The sequence below is a fragment of the Gavia stellata genome, chromosome 33, assembly GCF_030936135.1.
Source record: "Gavia stellata isolate bGavSte3 chromosome 33, bGavSte3.hap2, whole genome shotgun sequence".
Lineage (NCBI taxonomy): Eukaryota > Metazoa > Chordata > Aves > Gaviiformes > Gaviidae > Gavia > Gavia stellata.
The window spans coordinates 2,871,416-2,877,834 of record NC_082626.1 but is presented as its reverse complement, the minus strand read 5'-3'; positions in this window follow the sequence as shown (position 1 = coordinate 2,877,834).

Below are 6,419 nucleotides of genomic sequence, written 5' to 3'. Positions count from 1 at the left end.
ACTTGCTGCCGGGGGTAGGTGGTTTACTCCTTGTGCCCTGCAATTAAAGTTACATAGAAAACAAGCACGAGTTAGGGAGGAGCGTTCCCCCTCGCCGGCCCCAGCCAGTGGCAGGAGGAGGAGGAGGAGGAGGAAGGCTGCAAGGCGACAGCGGGAATGCTGCAAAATGAGCTCCCGGTGCTGCAGAGTGGGTTGCGTTGAGCCCGTTGGTAGCAGGGTAGCGAGCTGTGGTTGTTCCCGTCGCATTCAGGGAGGAGAGACGGCGCCCGGCGATCGCTGCCAGCCTTTTCTGGTCCTTGGCCGGCAGGAGATACTCGGCTTCTGGGAATGAGCTGCTCTTCCCCTCTTCCAAGCTCTTGTCATTAGCGTAATTGCAGGGTGGGCAGGATGGCTGGGAGAGCGTCGCTGCCTTGGCAGCCCCCCAAGGGCTATTCTTAGCCCGGCCGCTGCTCCCCGTGTGCCTACAGGTGACCCTCAGCCCTACCTCCGCGGCAGGAGAACCTTCTGCCCATCTCTGTAAGGAGGTTTCCAGCGTGGTGATGGAGAAAACGTTGCAAATTCTAAGAATGAGCCCGAAATGCAGCGTCTCCGCTGGCCTGCAGGCAGCCAGCGGAGAAAAACGTTTCCGCCTCTCTCCGGGAGGTTCGGGCAGGAACAAACCGCCACGTGCACCCGGTCTGTGCGTGGGGTGAGGTGCGGAGATGTATCCTGGGGCGTCAGAGAGCTGGAGGAAGTATTGATGCTCGAGAATCGATATCGCCAGCGGGAACCTCCTCGCGGGCTAATGATCAAGTCTGGGAAATCAGAGTAAGACAAGACCAGGCGCTGTCAGCTTGCTGGGAGCTGAGGCGCTGAAGGGGAGTGAAGGACCGGTGGTGAGAGCTTCAGGATTGCAACCGGTGCAAGAGATCCTTGTCTTGGGGCAGAGCCGCTGCTCCAGCGGGATTTCAGCAGGGCGGACAGGAGCCGGGCTGGGGCAATGTCATCTCTGCACCTCGCACCCCACACCCTGCGTCCCCCAGCCTCACCCGTGCACCCCAAACAACCCCTCTGCCTGAGAGCTTGCAGCCCTGGGGTCTGCACCCTATGCTCTGCGCCTTACGCCCTGCATCCTGCGCACCCCTGCATCCTCCATCCCACCCCCTGCATCCCGCGCACCCCTGCGCTCCCATCCCGCACCCCATGCACCCTGCACCCCCCATCCCACACCCTGCATCCCATGCACCCTGCACCCCCCATCCCACACCCTGCATCCCATGCACCCCGCATCCCCCATCCCACCCTCTGCACCCCCATAGTGCACCCACACCCCTGCCGGTGCGGTGCCGGTAGCCCTGATGTGTCACCCCAAGCACCGGGCTCGCTGGACCCCACCGAAGCCAGCACCGGGACTAACCCCCTGCCCAGCCCCACTGCTGGGACCGGGGCGCTGCCCCGAGGCCACGGTGAGGGCAAGCACGGGGTGGGGGAGCCCCCAGCACCGTCCAGCTCATGGCATCCCCCGGTGCCGGGGGGCTCTGGGCCCAGGGGTGCCCTCCTGGAGCCGCTGCCCCGCTCCCTGCGAGCGGTTCTCGGTCACCGGCAGCTGAGCAGCCTCGGTGCAGGCGGCAGCGCCCGGCTCGTGCCCAGGGGAGCGTGGCAGCTCGAGCTGGAGCTTCACCCTCCGGCAGCAGCTGGCAGGTCTCCGGTAAACGGCTCCCTCTCCCCATGGCCGGATGCTTCCTACACACCTGAGAATGTAATTTTGGAGCCTGCGGCCCCAAAGGGCGTCGGGACGAGCAGAGAGAAGAACTGGGACCAGTGACCGAGGTGGAGGAAAAGCACAAGAACAAAACTGCGATGCAGAGTTATAATCCCAAAGAGATGCCGACCTCCCGCAGACGGGAAGCATCCGACCCCACGCGCCATCGGGGCTGAACCCCGAAGCCCCTCCAGAACCCACCCAGCGACAGCCAGTCTCATTTTTCAGCACAGCCTCGGGTTTTTTTTCCTCCATGAACCTCCTCCCTGTGCTGCCTGCGAGGAAACGTCCTAGAAACGCCAGAAAAATACCACGTCCTCTCTGCAAACTCACAGACGTTTCTGTCCAGACTTGAGGAGCTTCGACCTGGGTTTGCATCTTGCCTCTGTACTGCTCGCTTCTTTTTTAACAATAGGGGAAAGCATAATAGTTTATTTTAACTATGAAATATATTGCTATATTATAAAGGTTATTGTAACTTTCAATTATGGTTTTGTACCCAACCCGGTTGTCAGCAGGCAGCGACGCCAGCCTGCTGCCAAAAATGTCTGTTTCTGAGTACAGCCACGGCTCCCGGCGAGGACGGAGGCCAGGGGTGGCAGAGGAGGGGCGCAGGACTCCAGCCAGAAAGGCTCCCCGTGCTCCTTATCCTTTACCCCCCAGATATTCATTCCCGTTGCCTGGAAGCTGGCCTTTAGCAGGTCCAGACCCGTGTAGCCCCATGGCACCGGAGCTTTGCTTCTCCCTAGGGAAAGGTCTGTCCCCCCTTTTCTCCTGAGGTCTCAGTGGTTTCTGGAAAGCCATTCCCCCGCTCCGTTGTCTCCTCCAGCTGAAGGAGGGACTCGGCTCCCTGGGCACAAGCTGTGCAAGAGCCAAAATTCCCCCTTTCCCCCAGGATTGAGGTTCTCATGGATGAAGGGGTGCAGGGCGCGCTGCTTCCCTCCTCCAGCCGGACTTGCGGCACATTTTCAGCACGGGCAGGATCCAGGCAGGCTTTGAACTAGGGAATCACTTGTGCCTAGGAAAACGTGAGGGTGCAAACATCCTCCTCCCCGGCAAAGCCGGTTTGCGCCGCGCCGGCTGCCGAAACACGCTGCTCTGCGTTTGGCCTGGGGACCTGCAGGCAGGCAGGAGTGTTCCTGCCTGCTTTGGCTCCCTAGGCACGGAGCCGGGCTGCGCGGGGTTTGCTCGGAAGGAGGCAGGCAGAAAAAGCATGCTCGCTTTCTCTTCTCACGTCAACACCTAATTTCTGGGATGGGGGTAAGGGCAGCCCTGCCCCGGTGTCCTGCGCTGCTGCAGGCAAGGGCTGCGTTCCCCGGAGCGATCCCGCTCTCCCGGGGTGAATTGCTCCGAGGGAATGCAGCCGCTGTGCCCGGGAGTGGTCTGGTTTGGGCTTCACGCCCTGCCCTGGGGATCTGTGATGGTGTAGGAGGGCGAAGCCCTGAGCACGAAAGAGAAATGCGATGAGGTTGCAGGGACTGCTCCGTCTCAGCCTTCCAGCTGATGTACTCCTCGAGCCTCAGAGAGCATCTCTTCCTTAACTCCAGCCCGTGAGCTGCTGGACCTGATCCCCATTGGATCAAGATTTGGGAGCAAATAAGTCTTAAAATGTTCTTTCGCAGCCCTGATGCTCCTTCCCGGCCAGTCTTCCCGCACGGAGCGTGACCACGGCTGGGAACGAGCAGCGCCTATGGGACCAATTCCTGCTGCTCTTGTCCAGATAAAGCCTAAAAGTCCCTACGCCAGCTCTTCCCCGTCAGAATCGCTGTCACTGCCATGTTGTCATCATTATCGCCGTCATTACTGCCATGGCTGTGCTGGCCTGACCCTCCCAGGCCAGTTAAACCCAACAGGGTCAGGTCCCAGCAGCAATGAGCTGCCGTGAGCTCCGGTAGCTCCTTGCTGGCCCCCAGACCTGAAATCCCCCCGCAGAAACCGGCTGGCTGCCTGAGATTGCCCAGCTGGGGCTCTTCCTGCCCCACACATTTGCCCCTACTTGTGGGGCGGCTATTGGAGGCAGTTGCCCCTCGTTGGGACGTGGCCGGGACCAGCTTGGGGGTTTATAGCTCTGCCAGGGGAGAGGGGCTGGTTCCCCCGGGGAGGGCAGGGCTGAGCCTCCCCTGCTGCCAGCTGGGTCTGGGGGTGCCTGGGGATTTCTAGGGTGCTTGGTCCTCCGCACCGCTCTCCCTTGGGCTTCTCCTGCCCAGCATCTCCCAGCCAGCTCGGAGCCCTGTGCGATGGCCACCAGGTAGGTTTGCTGGGGGGGGAAAAGTGATTCCTCAGCAGTTTGAGAAGGGGAAGATGCTGCTGTGAGGCTCTGCACTGGTCCCAGCTTCTCCTCGCCCGGCTCTGAGCTCCCTCCCCAAAGGCACCCAGCAGGTTCGAGGTGGCAGAGAGGGGCTTTTGCAGGGGAGAGGAAAAGCTTCTCCATGGGATTAGTTATTTCCCCGTGGGATGAGCCATCTCGGAGCCCCGTGGGGCACCGGGCAGGGCTCCGGCACCGCCCTGCGGGTGCTCTTGGCCAGGGGCTCTGGTGCTCCGGGTGCCGCGAGACGTGCACCTAGCTCTGCTCCTTCTTCTGCCCAAAGCGTTCTTCCCCCCCCGCTGAGGTCTCGGCACGCCCCAACCAACCTCCCAGCGGGAGCCGCTTGCGTGTCTCTGTGGTCAGGATCTGGCCCAGGGCTTACATCCCTCCTTCTGGTCCGATCTCTCGGCCAGGGGGAAGCGGGGACTGGCCCGTCCCCGCAGCATTGCCATAAACCCGAGCTGTACCCAGAAACAGGCATGTTTTAAACTATGGCTTTAACCTGTTCACTGTAAAAAGTGCCTTGGACTTTAATCTGAAGAGGTCAGTATCTATAAATATTTACCTGTGCGGGTGTGTAAGTATGCAGCTATCTGTGTATAGTTACACACACAAATATATGATATATACGTACATCTATAAATGCTTCAGATCCCTCTGTTCTGCTGGTCTTGGGAGCTCTCTTCTTCCCCCCGCTGGGGTCGGGGTCCGGCTGTGGAGTGTTCTTGGAGGCATTTTCTGCCGCGGTTACACCTCGCCATAGCAAAGCCTGGCGTGGCGAGGGTTGTGCTCGGTGTGGTGGTTCCCCCAACGGTGCTGAGCTTGCCCGTGCATCCCCGGGAAGCAGCTTAGTGCCTCTCGGGGTCTGTCTGTGTGCTTTGGGGAGGTCCCGGCGAGCGGGAAGGAGCCCTGCTCCCTTCTACGGAGGGGATGCTGAGGCTGGGGTAGCGTCTCCGGAGCCCCCGTGCCAGAAGCTGCTGGGAGCTTTGTAAAACCCACGTGCACTAATCGCTGCCTCTCGGGAGTCCCTGGTTCCCGGGAAGCTGCCTTGCTTTACGGGAGCAGCGAGGTGTTTTCCAGCCACCTCCTCCCACAAGGGCTTTTTTGAAGTGGGTCGGGGTTCCCGTGCGCTCGGGCTGTGGCTCAAGGAGAGAGCGGAGGAGCTCGACGGCGTGGCGGATTTCCCTCCCGCTCACCCCGGCTCTGCCTGAACATCAGAGCTGGGCTGCTCCCTCCAGCTCCACTAACGGCTCTGTTCATCCCTCACCGCTGCAGAATCGAGGATAAAAGCTGGCTGGGGTGCAAAAGGGCACGAAAACAACTTTCACAGAGGGAACGCGTTGGTAGAGAGAAGGGGAAGCTGGATCCTTTCCCACTGAGCGCCGCTAAATCCAGGCGACGACTCAAAAGCCTTCCTCAGAGCCTGGCAACGCCGTGCCACGAGCTTTGGCTCACTCCGTCAGCGAGCAGGCGCTAAGGCAGCAGCCTGAGGGACCGGCTGCCCCAAAACGCATCCCCATACATAGGGCAGAAGGGTGCCAACAGGCACGACCCCCCCGGCTGACCCGGCTACGGGTGTTGCGGGGCCAGCGACGCAGGAGGGGGGTGATGTGTTGAATCATGATGAATCGATAAATTGGGCTTTTTCTTTCTCTTGAGCTAATACCTGTAAATCCTAAAAATACCTCCAACAGTCTGGGGGACTCTTTGATAGGTGATTAAAACCCTCGAGCTTCGTTTCCAGTATTAGTGGCTTAGCGCAGCAGAGCCCTAACGTACGAAGGCAGCTGTATGTCTGATACTGCCCACGGAGACAAGGCAAAATTCGTTTAATCTTTGCGTGCGGCATGGAATCTGTTTTTATTAATGGCTTGGGATTAAGGCTTCTCCAACGAGAAAGAGAATTACGTCCATAACGCGGATCTCCGCCTCCCTGCGGCCGTTTGCCCTTCGCTTTCCCAGCCCGAGGAGGGAGGAAGGAAGGGAGGATGTTGCTGTTGGCGTGAGGGTCTGGGCATCTTCACCCAGCCCAGAGTGACGTGCCCACGGCCACACCGGGGTGTGCGGTGACAGGAGGGGAAGTGCACTTTGGACTGAAAGAGGGGGGAAAAAAAAAGCTATTGTTTTGCTCAACAGCTCCTTACAGCTAGAGCTTTTTATAAAGAGTGGGGAACCGCTGGCCTTTCACACGGGAGGGGAAAACCACAAGCAAATGGCTCTGCAAGGCACGGGTTTGAATCGGCACCTGCCCGCTGGGAGCGAGCGCGACGTGGGAGGCAGCTCCCCGGGGATGAGGGAGGGCAGGCGGGGACCGGGGTCTTTGGATCAGGCTCTGTGTTTGCAAGCAGGCAGGAAAACGGCTCCAGCGCTGAG